Source organism: Manis pentadactyla, chromosome 9 (assembly GCF_030020395.1).
Source record: "Manis pentadactyla isolate mManPen7 chromosome 9, mManPen7.hap1, whole genome shotgun sequence".
Classification (NCBI taxonomy): Eukaryota; Metazoa; Chordata; class Mammalia; order Pholidota; family Manidae; genus Manis; species Manis pentadactyla.
This window is the reverse complement of record NC_080027.1, coordinates 76,893,503-76,914,234: the sequence shown is the minus strand read 5'-3', so window position 1 is coordinate 76,914,234 and position 20,732 is coordinate 76,893,503.

The window sequence follows — 20,732 nt, the reverse complement described above, 5'->3', positions numbered from 1 at the left end:
CTACCTGAAAATAGTACACTTTGATGGAGAATGTGGCCTTGGAGGAACACACAAGGAGCAGTGAGAGGAAAGGGACTGTCTGTAACCTATCTGTTCATCCAAAGCAATCCTGGAGATAAAAAGGGCGATCTTTGTGAGAATCATATAACCCTAAACCCAGGGCCCTACAGAGTCAACTTTTCAAGCTATTGTTTATCTCAGTAAATGCCTAATAAGCATTCCAGATGGCACAACAGTAAATGGAAATGTTTATAAAAAATAATTCTTGACCCCAAATGCTGCAGGTAAAATTTCTCTGAAAAGAGAATGAAACATGGAGACTTGCACGTGGGAAGACTGTTGGAGCATATTGCTGGGATCAACAGCTGGGAGAGAGGGAGGAAAACAGAAGTGTCCAAGGGGAGAAAAACTGTACTGCTGTCAACAAAGGCTTCTGCCAGTCCCTCACGGAGCTAAGTAGCTGGATAAGCCCTTAAAATTGTCCCAAGTTGAGACAAGGCAGCCAGGCCTTTGTATATCATATTGACCCATCAGTGGGTATGGAGGAGGTAACAATTCCCAGAAATGAAGTCATTAAAAGCTGTCAATCACCAGCGCTCCAACAGCTGGGACCTGGGTGCCTCCACCCTGAATGGCGGCAGGAGAGATCTAGGGGGCACACACAGAATCCAGCATACCAACCACCACCGCAGATCAGCTTCTGTTTCTGAGTTAAGTGAAGGATCCAGTTATGTTGTTAGGCCACTCAGTTCAATCACTGAACATTAAAGCAACTATGAGATCCTGAAGCAGTCACTCAATTTACAACTGGACAATAAAGTTTTGCTGTAATTCTGACTAATTTTTTTTCCAGAAGCACAATTTCTCAAAATCATCCCTGAAGAAGATGAGGGTACCTATGACACAAACAAAATTAACTAAGTGAAATCAATGGTACTCTAGGGTAGAGTTTAACCAGTTCTCCTCACATTCAGGAGTCCCCTGGCAAGGCACACTCCTCAATATGGAGAGCTCCTGAAATCACAGCCACTGCTATTTGTCCTGCTGGAGAACAATCACCAGGAATATTAACCACTAGTATTGGCTAGGAACTTTACTATGTGTCTGGTACTGTTATAAGTGCTTTACATGCATTATCACCCCTAATCCTCAAAACAGCTACATGAGGTAGATACTATTTATTACCAAAATACAGAAGAGGAACTAATTTACAAAAAAATTAACCTGCTGAAAGTCACCCATATTATGTGTGGCAGAGCCATAGTTCTCACATATCTGATACGTGTTATCAGAGCCAAAGAAAATCCATACACACAGCTCTTTGGATACTCCCCATCTTCCCCTAAACACCCCCATCTGCCCTGCTGTGTGTTCCAAGAAGCTGACCCTCTATAGATGCCATCAACTAAGCTCTTCTGCCTTGAGTTTCCAGATGAGTTGACTAAGAGGAGTTACCAGCAAGAGATCAGACGGTAGGAGATCAGGATCAGGGTGTGTAATCTCCGGTCTCCTCCCTGGGGTCTGCAGGTTGGCAGTAACTCCTTCCTCCACTGAAGGTTCTTCTTGCAGCTGGAGATACCACTGGGTTTCAATAACCACATCCTCTTCCTGCTTCAGGCCACTGTCATCTTCAAGACACTCCTCCATCCCTTGACCATTTCCATTAACCCTGCAGCTTTGTAAATACTAAATGTAAATGTAAACTTGTCTCATATGCCACTTGAGAGTTGCATGTCACCTGCTGGAGCCATAGTATGTTCAAGAATGTAGCTGGCTCTCCTATGCAGTGACATGCTATCCATCAGAGAGGACATGAGTATCATGGACAGTGTCTTATGACATACAACATGCTGATACATGCCCATATCCTATCTCCTCCTTGCTTCCAAGTATCTTCTAGCTCCTTTCCTTTTCCAACAAGCATTAGCCTAGACAGTTTCTAATCTCAACACTATTGACATTTTGGATCAGAAAATCTCTCATTGTGGCTGGGGTCAGGGGTATTCTGTGCATTGCAGCATCCCAGTGTCCACCCACTGCATGCCAACAGCGGTCTCCCCACTTGAAACCACTGGGAAATTGCTGACAACCAACCAAAAAGAAAATGTCTTGGGATATTGCCAAATGTGCCCTAGTTGAAAACTATGGCCTAGAACTAATGGGAAAAGAATTGCAGGGGTAAATACAAGAGGAACAAAAGAAGGGACAGAGGGAGGAGAATAAATCAAGAGATGGTTTTAAAAAATGTTATTCTCCTACATTTCTGCCACTGGTGAGTGATATCCCTCACTAAAGATACTTACTTTCACCTCTTTTTTATTCCCTCCCAAGGAGCTAGGAGCCCTATTCCCATGGAGCATCTGTTTCTCTGTCAAATTCCCTCTTCCTCAAGCAAGTCCCTTCCATTTTCTAAACCACACTGCCCTGCCTGCAAACCACCACGAGGACTGGACTAGACCATGCCTAACCTTTCTCTTGGCTCTGCTAATCTATAGTTTCAAAGCAACACTTTCTCTGCCCAAAAATGATACCCCAGATGGTCACCTCTCCTCCTGTGTCTATGGGAGCTAAAAAAAAAAAAAACCTCCTAAGATGAAAATGACTTTCTCATACCACAATCACTATCATCTCATTTTATTTCCATATTTTCTCCAACCTCTTTTCTTTTGCCTTTTCTCAAAGTTTCCAGGACTTCTGTCTAGAACAAGCACATCTTTGTTATCTTGAAAAAATGGAGGCCTGACTTGAGTTGAAAGATAAAGCAATACCAAGAAATCTGAATGGTTTATACCTGACTATTGGGATGGCATTCAAGGGCCCGCAATAGAAATCCTTGATTAGCACTACAACATATCCATTATTGCTAGTGTCAGGAAGGAAAGTGTTGCAAGTATTTGGGAGCTGAGTTTTCAACATTTGTCAAATGCAATTACCCAGACTCTTTAGCTCCAAAGTTGATTGGAATGCTATCTTCCACTTCTCATTCACCCAATACATAGAAAAGGAAGCCGAGGGGTAGTTTATAAATAGATGCAGTAATAACAATATCATGTTTAAATTAGAGTGACATGAATGAGTTTGTAATACTTTGAAACCGTATAACCCTGAGTGAAAAAGGTCTATTAGAGATAATGAGGTAGACATAGTGTTCCAATGAGAAGGAATGAGGGGACACACACATGAATCACAAAGCAGAATGCAATCCAAATACAGTTTTCAAACCACAGGTGAAATGTAAGCTTAAAGTGCTGTGTGTCTCTCACTGAAACACAGAAAAGACTATTAGGTGCTGAATCTCACTCTTTAAAGAATGAAAGCTAACCTGCTCTTGAGGGCAAGGAAGAGTTAGACAATTTTCCCTGGGCATCAGCTGAGACACCTGCCACTCTGAAAACTGACCAACGGATCACCTAATAATCACTTTTTCAAATGCAATTTTCGGGCACATCACTTGCAGCAGAACCCTCATTTCTGCTGTATCCTAGGATTAGAAATGTTAGCTAGGTTTTCAGTTTTGCAGCTGCTTTTAAAGAAGCTGCAAGTCAGAAGCTATGTGGGACAATAAATTACACTTATAACACAAGGTTTTCCTGAGAGTCCATTCACTGTGACATAATGACAAGGATTTGCCAAAGAAAAGTGCTGCTATTACTGGCCAACAACATTGGAGATGATTCTTTTCTTCTTACTTGGGATCATATTTGGCCTTAGCATAAATCTGACAATCTACATACAAGCTAATTTCTGAGAAACTCCAGAGCATCCACTGAGTCACATATCATGTTGCTAAAATGGCAAACCATGCAGGTGAAAGAGGCACACATCAAAAAAAGACAAGCAGGAAATTATATAAATTTAGTCAAAATTTTTTAAATGATTCTATTAAGTTTGAGTATCGGAGTCACACGTTGGTGATACCATAAGTCAAATTCAGAGAAGAGAGGCAACCAAGTTAGTTTTGTAAAGAGAATGTTTGGAATAGCTGAATTTGTGTGCCATTACAGGAGGGGCAGCACTTTCCTCCTGCCCTTCGCCTCCCTGTTCCCTGATGCTTATACTGACCCACATCAGTCATTTCTGTGTCAGCTGACTAGCCCCTAAGGCATGTATGTTTATAAGCCCTCATTGGTCAGGTCTCTTAGATGCACAGAAGAAAAGCTATTGTGACAGGTTTAAGCATGAAAAAGCCTTTGTTAAAGGAGAGTAGGTAGCTCCTAGTTCAGCGGAGAGGATGAGACACAGACTAAGGAGCTACTCCAGCAGGAACAATGCCTGAGCAAAATGCAGCTTTTCTACTGAAAACACCACTCAGACCCTATGGAGCAAGAGTGCTCAGAGTGGCACCCGGGGGGCTCCCTCACATTTCCTCCAGAAACAACCTCTCTGAATGCTCCTCCACACACAGTGCAACCACCTCATGCTGCCCCAGCCTCCCGTTGCTCACTTCCAGCTCCAGTTGTGCTTGGCAGAGCCAGGATCCCACGTCTTCACCCCAACTACAGAACAATGTGGATGAGAACCAAGTATACCTACCTGTTAAAGTATAAAATTATCAAAGGAAGATTGTCAGTACACTGTGACTAAGTTTTCACCATGCAAGTGAAAAAATAAAGTAAATATTCCTTGTTTAATTTAATTTAATAAACCGTTTTGCAAGTGTTTAAGAGTTAACATTTCACCACTTACTTCCAAAAATATCAGTTTAAAATATAAAGGCACCAAAACAATAAAACTACCAAAAAAAAGGATGAAAAGAAAATTAATTAAATAAGTGTTAACATTTCACCACCTACTTCCAAAAATATCAGTTTAAAATATAAAGGCACCAAAGCAATAAAACTACCAAAAAAAAGGATGAAAAGAAAATTAATTAAAGAAGTGCCAAGTAAAAAAATGTGGAACCAAAAAAGAAATATAGCAGCTTAATAATCAAAAAAGAAATATATAGCCTAAGAAACTTAGGCTATATATTATGATTATAATTGATCATAAAATAGCTTGTTTCCTAGCAGACAAAACAATGTTACTCATTTTTTATTGTTTATTAAAAGGACATGCACCCAGTTTACCAAATAGACCAATTTCCTTGCTTTGAACTGAAAATAATTTATTACAATGAAAGAACATTGAGCATCAACAAACTGATAGTGTCATTGATAGTGATTTTACAAAAGCTTATAGATATGCCATAGATTCATGACCATTCCTTATTTCAAAGTTTAGAAAGTAATTTTAAATTGTAGTTTCATCATGGCATTTCTCAGAGACTCAGAGAAATAAATTTCAGTAGATGGCTAACTCATGGTGTGCTCTGATACCACACAATAAAACCTAGAGAACCTGGTAAAACAAATGGTTCGACTATCTCTAATACTGGAATACAAATTTTCTCAGCAGGACTTTTGCCAAGCAATGTGTCACAGTCAAATTCAAGCTACGGTCCTTCCATGCAGGTACCCTGCACCACTATTGAAAGGAGATGCCTAAATTCCCATATGTAGGCAGCATCACCAGTATTTCACTAAGGAAATTAAAAATCTTAAGATGTGGTCTTACTCCAATACAGGCAGTACATCGCAGGAGGGGAAATGGCAAAGTTTGTTTGCTTTGGTTTTTTTCCAAGCCAGTACTTCTGAATGAACTCAAATAAGGGTTCAGTGAAATTCCCAGAGTTCTGCATGCAAATAATGGAACAAAGAAGGTCCCATCAGGGATCCAAACCTGGATCCAGGATGGAGGACAAAACTTTAGTCTGAGTGCTCTCAGATGAGCTGTGCAACCCTGCTGGCTTGCCCACCACCCCAGGCTCAAAGGAAAAGGTGTGAGGCTGTGGTTGGCATTGACCTTGTGGAGGGAATACTGGATTCGCTTTCTATGGATGCATAACAATTACTTTAAAACACAGTGGCCTAAAACAGGACCAGTTTAATCTGATAGCTTCCATGGGTTAGGAATCTGGGCAGAGTTTAGGTGGTTCCTCTGGTTCTGGGTTTCTCACACAGCTGCAATCACCTCAAGGCCCACCTGGGGAGGAGTCCGTCTCCGTCTCACTCCTCTTGTTGGCAGGATTTGGTTCTTTGGGGCCTGCTGACACGAAGACCTCAGTTCCTCAAGTTGTTGGCCTCCCCACAGGGCAGCTCACAACATAGGAGCTGGCTTCATCAGGACAGCAAACGAGAGGTAAAGAAAGTGCTAGCGAGATGGACGCAACAGCTTCTTGTAACCTCATCTCAGAAGTGACATCCTATAACCTTTGCTGTATTAATCTGTGTGTTAAAAGCAAGTAACTAGGACCAGACCACACCCAAAGGGGAGGGGATGCCTTAGTAAGACCTGACACCAGCAAGCACTTCAGAAGCTCAACCACAGCACAGATATGATAGCCTGGGAGCTGAACTAAAAGGAAATCAGTTACTGAGATACAGTTCACAGTCATGGTTTTAAAGCAAATTTAATAGGGAAAGTTTTTCAAACAAAATATTCAGAACAGGTGGAAGCAGAGTTATCATAGGGCTAAGTAAGCACTGAAGCTTCATGATCCCTGGACGGTGGACAGCCGGCCTTCCATGCTGAGCCAGCGGCCACACAGGCCCAAGACTGGGCTCCTTTCCTCCTAACACTCAGGATTCAGGGCCCAGGGTGGCAGCATGGGCAATGGGTGTTCATCAAGTGCCTGATAAAGAGATCTGTCAAAAATGAGGACAAAATGAGTACCTGCCCTAATTAAAGATGGAAGCGAACCAGAGAATCACCCACCCAGCCTCTCCCGGCTCCTGGAACAGCCAAATAATTATGAGTTTATGATGTATTTTCAAAAACTGAAATGTGACTCAAGCATTTATTAAACACCTTAAATATAGAATTAAACCAAAAACAGTTTGAAAATCCCCGGGGTAAGACACCATGTAACAAGGGGAAGAATCAAGCTATGTGCAGCCAAAAAGTGAAGCGCTAACAAAATCAAACATCTTCCCAATAGGAGAGGCGAGGCAAGTGGGAGGAGAGGTGGATGGAGTCTGGGCTGAAGCGGAACATCAGGACCAGGCTGGAAACTAGATCAGAAGGTCGCCTGACAATCTCAGCCCACTGCCGGGCTGCGCTTGTCGGGAAGAGCATTCTTGAAGCAATGAAACCACAAAAGGGTTGAGGTGAGCTTTATTTAGGGTATCATACATCCTGATGTTGCCAGGGAAGTCTGGTATAGACTTGTGTCACTGTTATTAATAGTCCTCTTCTCCGTTCTCACAAGTGTCCTTTGGATACTAAATTATCTCTAACTTTTATGGACACAAGCATAAGTGACACATACCTTTAAGGACTGGATTTCTTAAACTCGCCTTGCCCATCATCCTTCTCCCCCTTTAATTTCCTGTTGAGAAGTGCCTTTACAATGATTAATGCTCTGCTCAGTAACATCCTGAATTCCCTTCTACTAAGACATTTTGCAATTTTCCATTTAGGATTGGGGCATAGTTGAACAGTCAGGATCCTTGAGCTTAATGTAACCTTTCAGTTCCTGGTAATCGGTATCAGCAGGGTTCTGATCCAGGTGAAGGCACTGAAGGAATAATTCACTATATATCACAAAGATTCAAACCTCCATACGACAAGATGGTCACTGCCTGAGACCCTGAAGAGAAACGTCAAATATGACTCAGTAGTGGCCTGTGGTGACTATTGTGGGATGTAGGCAGAAGGATGCTTACTTAGGCAACTGGGAAAAAGGCTTATTGACCAGGCCTTTGGCTTTTGCCTTTATTCATTTTTTGAAATCTGAACTGGAATAAAAACACCTCTTTTACAGTGCCAGTTTTTATCTCTTCTTCAATAAATAAATTTTCCTTTGGATTTGTGAGCCAGATGCTCTTGAGTCTGGGGATCCCAGGGAGGGAAGTTAATGCCAAGACACAACAGAGCAAACTGTAGATTCCAGTGCTGGTAACAGACATCGGGCAAAGTTGTGAATTGCTCTGGGCCTCAGTTTCTTCATGTGTACAGTGAAGGCCTTGAGCTAGCAGATCTGGATATTTCCTTTCAAAATCAGTTCTGAATTTCTATGTTGGCAACAGTGCATTTATACAAACATTTTTGAACAACTTCTTCACTGAAAACTCAAGTGCCAAGACAATCATAAATAAGATACACTCCTTTTCTTCAAGGAGTTTTCAGTTTTGTGGAAGTAATAGAAAATGAAAACGTTCGAATTAAATTTAGATCTCCAAGGAGAACACAGAAGAAGCACCTTGTTTGGCCTGGGGAAATCAGGTAACACTCCCTGAAGAAGAAAGCAGAACTTAGTTTTCAGGAAATGGAGTTAATCTGGAAAAAAGAGGGCAAGCCTTCTAGACAGAGGAAGCAGTATGAGTAAAGCCTTAGAGGCATAAACAGAACTTTGGATTGGGGAAAACAAGCCAACTCAGCAGCAACAGAAATGCACAGAGTCAGGCTGGGTGCTGTGAGGAGGTCTGACTACAGACAAATTTAGATGCACAACTAAGGAATGTGGATGAGGCCCTGTATGTAAGAATGAGCTCCTGAAGGATCTTATGCAAGGGAGTAACATGCTCCAGTATGGGTAAAAGCCAAACAACCAAACCCAGTTTCCCCTACAGTGTCTCTTGAACATTTAACAAGATATCAGGATGGAAATCAAATAAATATTCTAGGATAATACAATGTTCAAAAAAATACAGCTAGTAGAAGTACCAGGAATGATAGGAAACCCAGTAGGAAGGGTCATTACTTTTGACAGTTTGAAATGAAGAAAAATAAAATATAAGAATTAGAAAGATTTTAGAGGTTTTTTCAGTCCAATGCTTTCATTTCAGAGAAAAGGAACTGAGGCCTTGAGAGGGGAGATATTTGTTATGTTTCCACCTTTAATCCCATGGAGTTTGTGGTCAGAGAAAAAGCCCTCTCTGGCCTGGTTGGTACCTGAAGAGAGTCAATTATTTGGAAAAGTAGGGTGAAGTGAATCCCCAAAAGTACACACAAACACTTCTGAGATTTTATATTCACCACAGATGTGCATTCATTCTATAGTCTTTCTAAACAGGGTCAAGGATCTTTGAATACATAGATGCATAGATTACTTTGTCTTCTTTCTTGAACAACACATAACCATAAAGGGTCACCTAAGACTTATAACTGTGATTCCTTTAAAGTAAAGCAAGAGGTTAGAGATACATCCAAAGGAACCAAAGCCTGGCATCCTTCCACATTTTTTTCTAATACTTTAAAGTGTTCTTACATCAAATTCAACAGCAATTTTCTTTTCATCAATTCATCTTTACTAACGATTTTCAAATCATTGAGCTTGTTTTTCACAGAAACAATAATCCCTTTCTAAAAAGGCTTCTTTAATTGGTTTATGATCATAAATTATGTAATACATACAAGTAAATGGCATAACTAGGTATAGAATTAAGCACAACTGGTCTTGGTAAGTACACCATTCAATTTCTGGAAGCAGAGGTGTGAGGGGGACCAGAGAGTGGCCTAGTACCTAGGAGAGCACCAGTGGTAGGTCAGATACATTTCATGGAGAAATAGTTCAGTTCATGTGTACAGTAAGCAGAGGTCAGTTAAAGAGAGCTTCTGTTATTTCCTGTGTATCTCATAGGTAAATGAGTCAGTTATTCTGGGGTATGATTCTGAGAAGATCAAGGGTGGATGTGTTCTAGTTTACCTGATGCCACTGTTCACATTTTTAAAAACTTCTTTACCCAATATCATTCTTCTAATGCTAGATGCATCTTCCCTTCTATCATCCAAGTGAAAAAAGAAGCTATCTTCCACACAGCCTGTGACTATAATGAAAAAGAACTGAACATAATTGCAACCACTGCTGACTGATGAGCAGAAGGAGGTTAAAACCACAGGGATGTGCACTACAGAGTATGCAGTGGTTTTCATTTAAGTTTCCTATGCATTGTTGTCTTTCTTTACATGAACATCTTAGATAACAAAGTCATATATGACAAGACATTGCCATCTCAACACCTCTGCTTTATTCAAACACAATACTGAAATTGATGGCTTGAAAGTTGTAGATGTTCTGTCTGGGTGAATAGCATATGCCCATGAAATATAGCTTCATTCCTTTCTAATGACTCCCCAGTCACTCCCTTATTTATAACTGGCAAACAGAAAACATGCTGGGCTTCCCAGTTAGCAGCAACAAGCCCTCAAGCAGTGACTTGTACCCTCCTGGCTCCTAAAGTCCACGTGCACCTGTGAATTTCTCAGCTTCAAGGCAATATTGACAAATGGTATGTTTCCATTAACCAAGGAAACAAGATAACAGAGCGTGCTAGGATTAAGAGGTAGATGCTCGCAGAGAGACTAATAGTGGGTAATTTGGCCTGAGGGAAAGACCAGCTTTTAGAAGTGTCATCACAATCCCATAAATAACAGTTTGGCAATTTTAAAGCAAAGCAGAAAACAGAAGCTCTCCCAACAATATACTTTTTCATGTTCACAATAATTTAAGTTGAAAGAATCCATATATTTGGAAATTCTGTCAAATAGCTCTAGGGCAGAATTTGGGTTTGCTTAGGCAATGTATGGCAAATACTTGGGAAACAATAGGTACAATTCTTGGTTCTAGTTATATATTAAGGAAATTGATGACAGGGATAAACTTTTATAAAATTTGTCCAAGATCCAGAGGATAACATGGCCCCTGGAGTCATTTAACCAACATTCTTAGATGTCTACTAAATGCTAGGTTCTGTGCTTAGGTACTAGAAGTACAAGAACAGAAAACAAAAAAAAGTCGGTTTTGAATACTTATTATATGCTACATGCAGGTCTAGGGGATTATTCTCTACACTGTTTAATGCTTCTAACAATCCTAGAAAGTACATACTCTTATTATATCCATTTAACAGGTGAAAAAACTGAAACTTTAAAGATTTTTCTGGCACACAAAATTAGCAAGCAACAGAGCTTGAATTTGAGTCAACCAGTGTTAAACCAAAGTTTATCACTATCAAGACAAAGTCTTCCACTCAAAAAGCTTGTGATTTACTGAGCGAAGGATAAGTAGGGCTTGGCTAGGTAGAGAGAACCAAGGAAAGAAAACTAGACAACGACTAGACAATATCCAATCTTATTATGTCAATATTTTTCATAGGACATGAATGGAGCCCATACTGGACCCGTCTGAACAACAAGGAAATTAAAGAACTCAACGAAAAATACATTGATTATATCCTTCAAGAAAAACTGATTCAATTTCTGAACACCTAATTAAATATTCTTCTTCCCATCAGTTATTGTGGGATGGAATACACACCATCTGAGAGGTTGCACTATATAATATTTCTCTTCTATAGTTTCTTACTAGGGAAACTTCCATTAGGGAAGCAATAAGTGAGAATGGAAATAGCAAATAAATACGGGCCAGGGGACTGAAGGCAAATATTCAGGACCCAACTGTGTCATTTACATACTTCATAATATTGGAAAAGGTCACCTGGCTTCTATGAACTATGCTATTTCCTTACTATAAAATGAGAATTATTCGTACTTTCAGCATGTATTACAGACCTGCTAAAAGTCCCTAACAATATACCAGTCATTAAGACACCAACCCTTGGAAGGAACAAATAACAGTGTCTACCTCAAAGAGTTGTTACAAGGATCAAATGAAGTCAATGGAAGGCTGTCCACACATTCACAAAACTCAACATTTACCGAGCCACATGACACAATATTGAATAACAAAAAGTAGGTCCCTAAACTGATGAAGCTTACATTGTTGTCTGCAAATAAATTAATATGGGATCATTGTAGAAGGTGGTAAATACTAAGAAGATAATAAAACTAAAATTGGATAATGCTTTAAGAATGACTAAGGGGGAGGAGATGCTTTCAAAAATTTTGTCAGGAAAGTTCTCTCTGAGGAAGTGACATTTGAGCTGAGACCTGAGCGATGAAAAGGACCTGGCCATGGAAAGATCCAGAAACATCCAGTCTATGCAAAGCAAGCAATAAGTGTGAAGTCCCCAGGGCAGGAACCATACTCCCAGGAATAAAGACACTGGGGCTGAAGCGCACTGAACAGGAGAAGAGAGGCAGGGAGAAGGGTAAAAGAGAGAGGCATAGATCTCATCGCGCACAGCCTTGTGGTGGGGAAAGAACCTTATGTATTCTACGCAAGTGTAATAAATGCCTGTGCGGCCTTGAGAAAGGGTGTGACTTGATATGAATTTTGACACTCAAAATTTCACTTTGGCTGCAGAAGGAACAGGAGAGGATGAGCAGACAAAAGTGCAAGTCAGGGCACAGTCCAGGAAAGAAGGAAGAGCACCTTAGAGCAGGGTGGCAGCAAGGGAATGAACAGACAGGGTCTGTCCATGTTTTGCAGAGATCACTGATGATTTAAATATGGGGTAGGGTGAGGAGGGAAAATGAACAAAATCAAAAATAGTATCTGGTTTAAGGCTTTGGTAACTGGATGTTTTGTGATGCCACTTATGAGATGGGGAACACAGTCCTGCTTCTGCCATGTTAAGTTCAAGACAATTCTTAAATATCTTAAGGATATTTAAGTGGAATATGCTATTCTAGGGATCAGGAGAGAGGTGACAGCTGATGATACAAATTTAGGAGCTTTAGATAAATAGGAAATAGTATGACTGCCTTCCTAGATAATTTTAATGACAAAGAGAAAAAAGACAAGAAATGCGGAAAAAGGGAAGGCAGACCATTAATTTTAGTGATGTTATTAGTTATTAGTTTAGTCGAATATACCTAGTCATTTTATTGTAACTGTTTTCTTAATGCTTTTGTGTGATTTTATTTATACTTCTCTTAGTTCCCAAGATAAAATGAATTCAAGGCAACTTTGAAAAAAATGTATCATATGCAAAGAATTTTTCTATATATTACACAAGTATTGAGTCTGTTGTATATATCATCCAGGAAGTAATAATTAGCCACTTACTCCTGGTTTCATATTTGTGGTTTGATCTTAAGCTTAGTCAAATAATTATTGAGGAATTAATCAACTTAAGTTGATTTAATTGATTTAATTTTTAAAATTAACTTTGTGAGACAACCTGGCATACTAACAAAGAAACACTGCTCTGCTCTCCGCTTTTCAAACTAGGGTAATCCCTTTGAGGATATGCAGTAATATGCCCCAGAGATACCAGAAGTTGAAGGACAAACACCTTCCAGAAGCTTACAATTTGGGCAAGAAAAATGTTTTTCTATGAAAACAAACAGGTGTATTACTGAATGGAAAGTAAAGTTATATTATTTAAGATAAAACATAATACTTCCAAAAGCTACAGAACTGGTAAGCAAGCCACTTTGTACTATGTAGCCAGATTCCTGGGGGCACAAGTTCTCTGTACTTTGTTGCTAAGTGGACTCCAGCAGAAAAACATTTGAGCAGCACTGGCTTAATTTTCTCCCATGCCCTTTGGAGGGTAGCTTCCGCTCAACACTGCAGTGAGATAGGGGAAATTCATTCAAGTTCTTCCACGTCAGACCTAAAAAGAAAGTTTTGCAAGTTGGAAAATTCCAAGTCAAAACATCTGAATGGCTCAAAACTCCAAGCTTATCTTACAAGTATGTCTTTCTGTCATCAAAAGAGATAAGGGGAAAAGAGAGAAAACAGCCTCTGAGTTCTAGCCCTTTCCTATAAGCCCATCCTTGCATTTTATGATATGCAAGTTTGCTCCTTGTAATTATTCAGCAGCAGCCATTCAACTTGAAAGTCAATAAAGGCCAGGCATTTAGGAAGAGGGGAAGGCTGGACACGTTTCAAACACCATGCTGCTCTCTAGGTGGCTCACAGGGGCTGAGCTGTGCACCTTCTGGGGGCCTCTCCTTGCTTTGGGACTCAGCCCCTCTTCACACACCCGAGTAAGGAAACAAAGAGCCGAGATGAAAGAGGAATGAATGTTAGAAGAAATGATTAACTGGGCTTTTTTCCATGTATTTGAAGGATGCGCCCTTAGAATCTCTTGCCTTTTCTCTACTCTGTGCTTCAGCAGTACTTCCAGGAATGGAAATGTGCCCAGATTTTATTTATTTTAAACAGAGTCCTATAAAGGCTATCTCATAGCCTTACCCCCTGGACTCAAATACAAATAGCAATGTCTTGGCCAGAAAAAGGCTACAGAGGGGAGATGTTGTCAAATAAAACAAAAAAGTTTAAGGATTTTTAAATGAGTTTCTCATTTTCAAGCCACACTCTGTGGGTTATGCTTAGTACACATTGCATGCTTAAGTCTTATTTCCTGCAAAATGATGGCTCTATGAGAACATTCTTTTTGGAAACAGTTTTTCTTCCTTTAAACCTCAGGTGCATATACTTGGATTAATCATAATACAATGTTGTCATTGGGCACTGCATGGTCTTCTTTTATTTTTATTTGTCCATTTAGTACTTAGAAATGAAAATATAAATGTATATATGTATGGGGAGAGTTTTATCGTATACATGTACATTCTTAGATAATAGTTGTTTAGCTTTGTTTTTCAGCTTTATAAGAAGCATGTCATACTATACATTATTTCTGGAATCTGGTTTTTACTCATCACTATATTACATTCATTTAAATTGTTGCATATTGCTATAGTTCATTCACTTTTACAGCTATGTAATATCTTCTTGTATAAATAAATGGCAATTTGTTTTTCCATTTGTTTCTCAATGGTCTAGATTTTTCCCAGTTCTTTGAGATTGTTAACAGAGCCACTATAAACATTCTCTGAATGGATACTGTTTATAGGACCAAGAGTTAAAGTTCTTTAGAAGAAAGTGAGACCAGTATAAGCCATCAGGCCAGGCTTTTTTAAAATTTCATCTCACCTTTGAATTCACTATGGCAGAGGACACTGAATCAGCAGAGATTTATTCAACTATTTCATACAATTCCCAAGGAAAAACATTCAGAGAGTAACTAGTGTATGTAAGTCCATATTTTATACCTACTACACCAAATTCAGTCAACCTTATGACTCAACTTACTGAAGAAAAGATGAGGTGGCATTCCCCAGACATGCTCACAGGGTCAGATGCAAATTCAAAATGATTATTGATATATGCAAATCAGCAACTTGAGAGTGATGAAATGTAGGTCAGTTCCTACTTAGTTCAGGACAAATTTATTATGTCATCTTATTTAATAGTTTTACTCATATGATAAAAACACAATAGATCTAAACACACACTTAGTACATACACACACACACATAATCGTATGTATTGTTTAGATGCAAATGCTTAAATTAACTGTGTATATTTCTTCTGTTTGTTTTAAACATTTTTTAAAACATTTTCTCACAGATCACACTAAGTTGGGAAGCCAGTCAAGTTGTAGTAGAAGTGGTAGCAGTGATAGAGGTAGTAGGGTAGTAGTGACAGTGGTAGTAATGGCAGCCACAGCTAACATTTCATGAGTATTTACTACTTCCCAGATATTGTTCTTCTAAGTGGTTCCCATGTATTACTAATTCAATAAACAAGCTCCACAAAGTAGCACCCTTATTGTCTCCACTTGCAAATGAGGACACGGAGGAGAGAAAGGGAAACACATTCTCCGTGGCTGCACACCTAGTACAGAGACAGGCTTCAAGCCCAGGAACTCTGACTCCACAGCCATATGCTTCTATCTAGTATATCTGGACCCCGTGCAAACAGTGTCTTGTATTGTACCCTACAAGTTCTAGTCCCCATCCTGGACTAGACCATCTCTGGGTAGCCTCTGTAGCCCTTAGTTTTCTCCTCTAAAAAACAATAGTCATGACCTGGATGATCTTAAAATCCTTCAAACTATGTTATTCTGTGCATTTAAGTCCCTGGTACAATTTCTGTCTGATCACCAGTTCTTCCAACTGGACCTAACAAAATTAACCCTTAGTTATCAAAAGTCATGTCAAAACAAAGTTGTAGAAGTGAATGTTGTCTTAGTCGCTTTGGTCTGCTATAGCAAGATACACAGACAGGGAAGCTTATAAAGAACAGAAATGTATCCCTCACAATTCGGAAGGCTAGAAGTTTGAAATCAGGTTGCCAGCAGGGTCTGGTGAGGGCCCCCTTCCTGTTTCTGTGTCCTCGTGTGGCAGAGGGGACTAAGGGAATTTCGTTGTGTCCCCTTTATAAGAACGCTAATCCCATTCAAGAGGGCTCCACCCTCACGACCTAGCACCTTCCAAAGGTCCCACATCCTAACTCCATCACTCTGGGGGTTAGGATTTTGACATATGAATTTGGGGGGCCACAAACATTCAGGCCATAGCACATGTCCATGGGCATCCTGCACTCACCGTCATCACCACTATATAATACCTGGCACACTTGCCAAGAGACACCTAGCACAAAGGACAATACACAGTTGGGGGCTGGAAGAAAGGAGTTTGGGATGAAAACTTCAATTGGGAAGCCCCTTGGTGTGGAAGAGTGGTTTAAGCACTGTAGCTTCCCAAGAAATCTAGAAAACAAGGCCCATGGTTGCAAAACACCTTTTTAATTCATCCACAGATGCTGAAAGCCATATGAATCCAGTCTATGCACAGTTAGTATTTAGAACTCAGTTCCATAGGCATATTTACACAGGGTGGCTATTGAGAGCTCCCAGCTGCAGACTCCTGAAGCCACAAGCTGTATTTATGAACAGGGCTGCTAATCCCGGTCCCAGCTCTGCTCGAGCCTATAGAAACACTTTGTCTCTGTAGACAAGTCCTCGTAAATCTCTCCTTGTCAAAGGATTTAGCTCACTGATTGTCAGCCATGAGCTACTTCATAAAACAACTCACAGAGGAATAGAGCCTTCTGCTCTGCCTTTGGCAGGGAGCTTGTTACACCAGATAACCTTTTAATGACTATATTCCATTTTAACTTGGCTCCAGAGGGGGAAACTAAAAAGAAAGAAAAGATCTTTCCTAAATGCTCTGCTTTTTATTTCATATTGCATCTACTGAAGCAAATTAGAAAAGATGGATAGAGTTGGGTTTTGCCTCTGGAATCCCAGGGCCCTCTAACATAAAAATGGGCCAGTTGCTCATTGAAGTGGTGATGTTTCAGGGCTAAAGGGACCACTGGAATATGCAAAGACAAAGTTTCTAAACTGAAAGTGATACCAAGTCCACAGCAATGCTATGTCTAATACCTGTCTCTGGCTGAGATGTTACTTTTTTATTCTCTGTTACACTGTGCAATGATTGCCCTCATTTTAATAAACTGAAATAAATATTCAAGGGAAAGAATATTGGTTTAAGGAAGCACAGAAGTATATGACTTAGCATATTTTTTTAAATGTTAAAGGAGATTTTATGTCTCTCCTGCTGAACTAGACATTTCGGGGGAATATTCTCTTTGAGGAAAGCCCTAAGAATAGCTGTAGTAGTGGACTGAATTCTACCGACCACAGCGAAGTATTTCACTTTGATACTGGTTGGAAGACAGGGTTTTTAAGAAAGCCAAATCAGAGTTCTGAGAATTCTAGCAAGAAAGTATTATTAGCAAGAAGTCTTAAGAAAGTCTCTTAAGTTGGAGGTTTGAAGTTCTTTAACGTGAAATAGTTTCCCACATTAATAATGCCAAAAATTCAAAATTCTAGATGCAAGTTATCTTATGAGAGGGATACCCACATCTACAAAAGCATGATTCCAATTATAATATGCAAATTTGTGTTCAATTTGGACAAAACTTATTTGCAGAGAATCCCTCATCAGTGACCTCCACTTGCCCCATTTGCTGCATTAGCCAGACCTCGCTCCTCCACAAAACATAAGGGCAAGTGACCTCGCTATGTCTATGACTGAGGCTAGTGGCTCCTCTCTGGGACAGTACTGCCACTGCTCCCTCAGTTGGACATGGATACTCACCTCAAGTGAGCTGTATTCATCTCCAGATCGATTTTTTTTTCTGTTTTAGTTTTTATTTCAGCTTTATTGAGGCACATAACGGACATACACAATTATAAGATGCTTGAGGTATACGTTGTGGTGATTTGATACACATATACATCTCCAAACCAATATACAGCAGTTTGCCCCTGTTAGCATCATTGTATAATTAAAGACAGTGTAAATTGATGAAATGAATTGAATAAGAAAGTGAGCTATGAAAAATAAATTGAATGTTTGGAAGACTGGATAAAGTGGAGTCACCAAAAAAATTTGAGAGGTGAGATCTTACCTTACTGGCCCCCCATAAAACCCTCTCCCAAATATACGCACCACTCAGAAAATAACCAGGGAAGGAATCTCCTAGGTTTCTGCACTCAATTTACTTCTCAAGTCTCTTGGACACTGGTCAGCAAACTTCTTCTATAAAGAGTCAGATAGTAAATATTTTTCCCTTTGCAGACCATGGGATCTTGGTTACTACTACTCAGTTCTATTCTATCTAAGCAGTCATAGGCAAGGCCTAAATGGCTGAGCATGGCTATGTTCCAATAAGAGTTTATTTAATGGAATTCATCTAACAGCCAGTGCGGAAACAGGAAGCAAGCCCTGTAACAGGAAGGAACTAATTGTGCCAAAGTGAATGAGCAAGGAAATGCATTATCTCCTAGCACCTCCAGAAAGCAGTGCAGCCCTGCTGACACTTTGATTTTGGCCTTTCAGGTCACTAAACAGAGACCCAATCAAGTATGGCAGACTTCTGTCCTACAGGAACAGTAAGATAATAAATTTGGGTGGTTTTAAGCCACTAAATGTGTGGTAATTGGCTACCGTAGTGATTTCAAGCTAACACAGACTCGCTTTATGAATGCCTTTGAACATTACTGCCCCTTCTGTGGAAAAAGGTATTTATGCCAAGAAAAATCTAGTCTCCAGGGCCAGGTAATTCATTTAGCAATCTCTCTAATGATAGTATTTTTTAAAGAAACTTGTAATGCTAATTACCACCTAATTATTTCAAACAGGGTGTAATCATAGGTAATATTTCTAGAACATGCAATACAATTAAAGTTACAAAGTTACTTGGATTATGTGAGCAAAGCAATTGGATGATAAATATCATCTTGCTGAATCAAGATTCTCATTTAGACTAATAATAGATGAATCTGTATGTAAATCACATAGCCCAATTACAACTTGCACTTGACATTCTGTCTGCTTTCAGGGGGAAAAGAGCATACTTTCCCAAGAGTAAGAATTGCCAATTTATGCAATTGAAGAACCACTCAATATAATTCCTCATGCTTCTGTTTATGCTCCATCATGTGCATGACTCTCCATTTATTGTTGAACCTGCTTGTTTGGTTTAATATCATTTCAAGAAGACATAAAAAAAGAAAAGCAGTTGGTTCAGCAGAGGAAATAAAGGGTTTTTGTTTACTTCTTACTTGAGGATACTTTTTGAGGAGAATTTTAAGTCTCTCATCTCTATGGGGACTCTTGTTTTTTGTTTTTTGTTTTCACCATCATGGAATATAGGCTTCAGAAGAATTAACACAGTCATAACTTGAAGTGTCAAGAGTCTATAGGAATGGGGGAGCACAGATGAACAGCAAGCCTGGGTTTAGTAAGTGGGAGATAAGCTATGCAGAATACTATGTATGACAGAACCAAAATGGAAAAGGAAAGTCAGCGAGTGCCACTCTGAAATCTAAAGCCATCTCTAAAACTCTGTAGTAGACACAGAAACCACTTTAGAAAAAGGCCTGTTTGTTTTTCTGTCTGCCATTTCTTCTGTGAGTTGTTTGAAGGGAGAGAGGACTCCCTCTATGAATGTTTTGATTATGCAAAGAAAATGCTCAAAGCCTGTTCCCAAATGGAGGGATGAGCTTAAAGGCACTGAATCAGCCTGCAGAACAACAGGAGCAACAAGGCCCTTGCACAGACTCATCTCTCCGTCTAGACGAAAGTTAGCCAGTGGTATGCTATAGCTCGCTCTTAAAGGCTTACACAAACCAATTGTTAGCATCTATTCCCAGTAGTTTGAAACTGACCGAGGGGGGAGTTTTTACATCAGTGTGGGAGTTTTTAGATCATGGAAATCTGCAACCCCTACAAATCAGTGCTGTTGTTCTCCAAAAGCCAGTGTTTAAACATTAACTAGAACTCCATTGTTACCCGCCAAAAATCTTCTTTTAGCCCGGCCCTGCCCTGCCTTATCTAGGTGTCATCTCAGAAAATCTTCCCTGACTCCCCTAACACATATACCACCCTTCTCTATCTCAGTGGTCCTCAAATCCAGCTGCACAACATGAACACCTGGGGACCTTAAAATAAAGTAAAGCCTCACTGTAAGCCAATCAGGTCAGAAACTCTCTGGGCAGTACCAAGCATGGGTATGGGGGAGGGGGGATTTAAAGGTTCCCTGGATGATTCTAATGTGAAGACAAGGATGAGAATCATTATTCTCTCCCCCTTTCTAGCTTGTTCTTAACAATGATTACCACTATCAGCAACGACACATTATTTGTCGCTCTCCTACCAGTAGAGTGTAGGTTGCACGGAATCAGGGACATTGTCTGATTACTCAACACTAAATCCTTTGAGTGTAGAACCATGCCTGCTGTGCAGAAGTCAACACATAAGTATTTTAGGAAAAGGGAAGCAAAGGGAAGGGAAGGGAGAAGAAGGGAAGCTTTATTTTGTGTAACTAGAATTTCTGGAAGGGTCTTAAGATGTTAGCTGATTTATTCCTTCTAATGGAAACTGCAGGAAAGGAAGATTCTGACCTAATGGAGAAAGTGGCCTTTGCAACACAGGGGCAGGCAGGGGGCCTGAGAAAAGCATGACCAGTAAGAGAT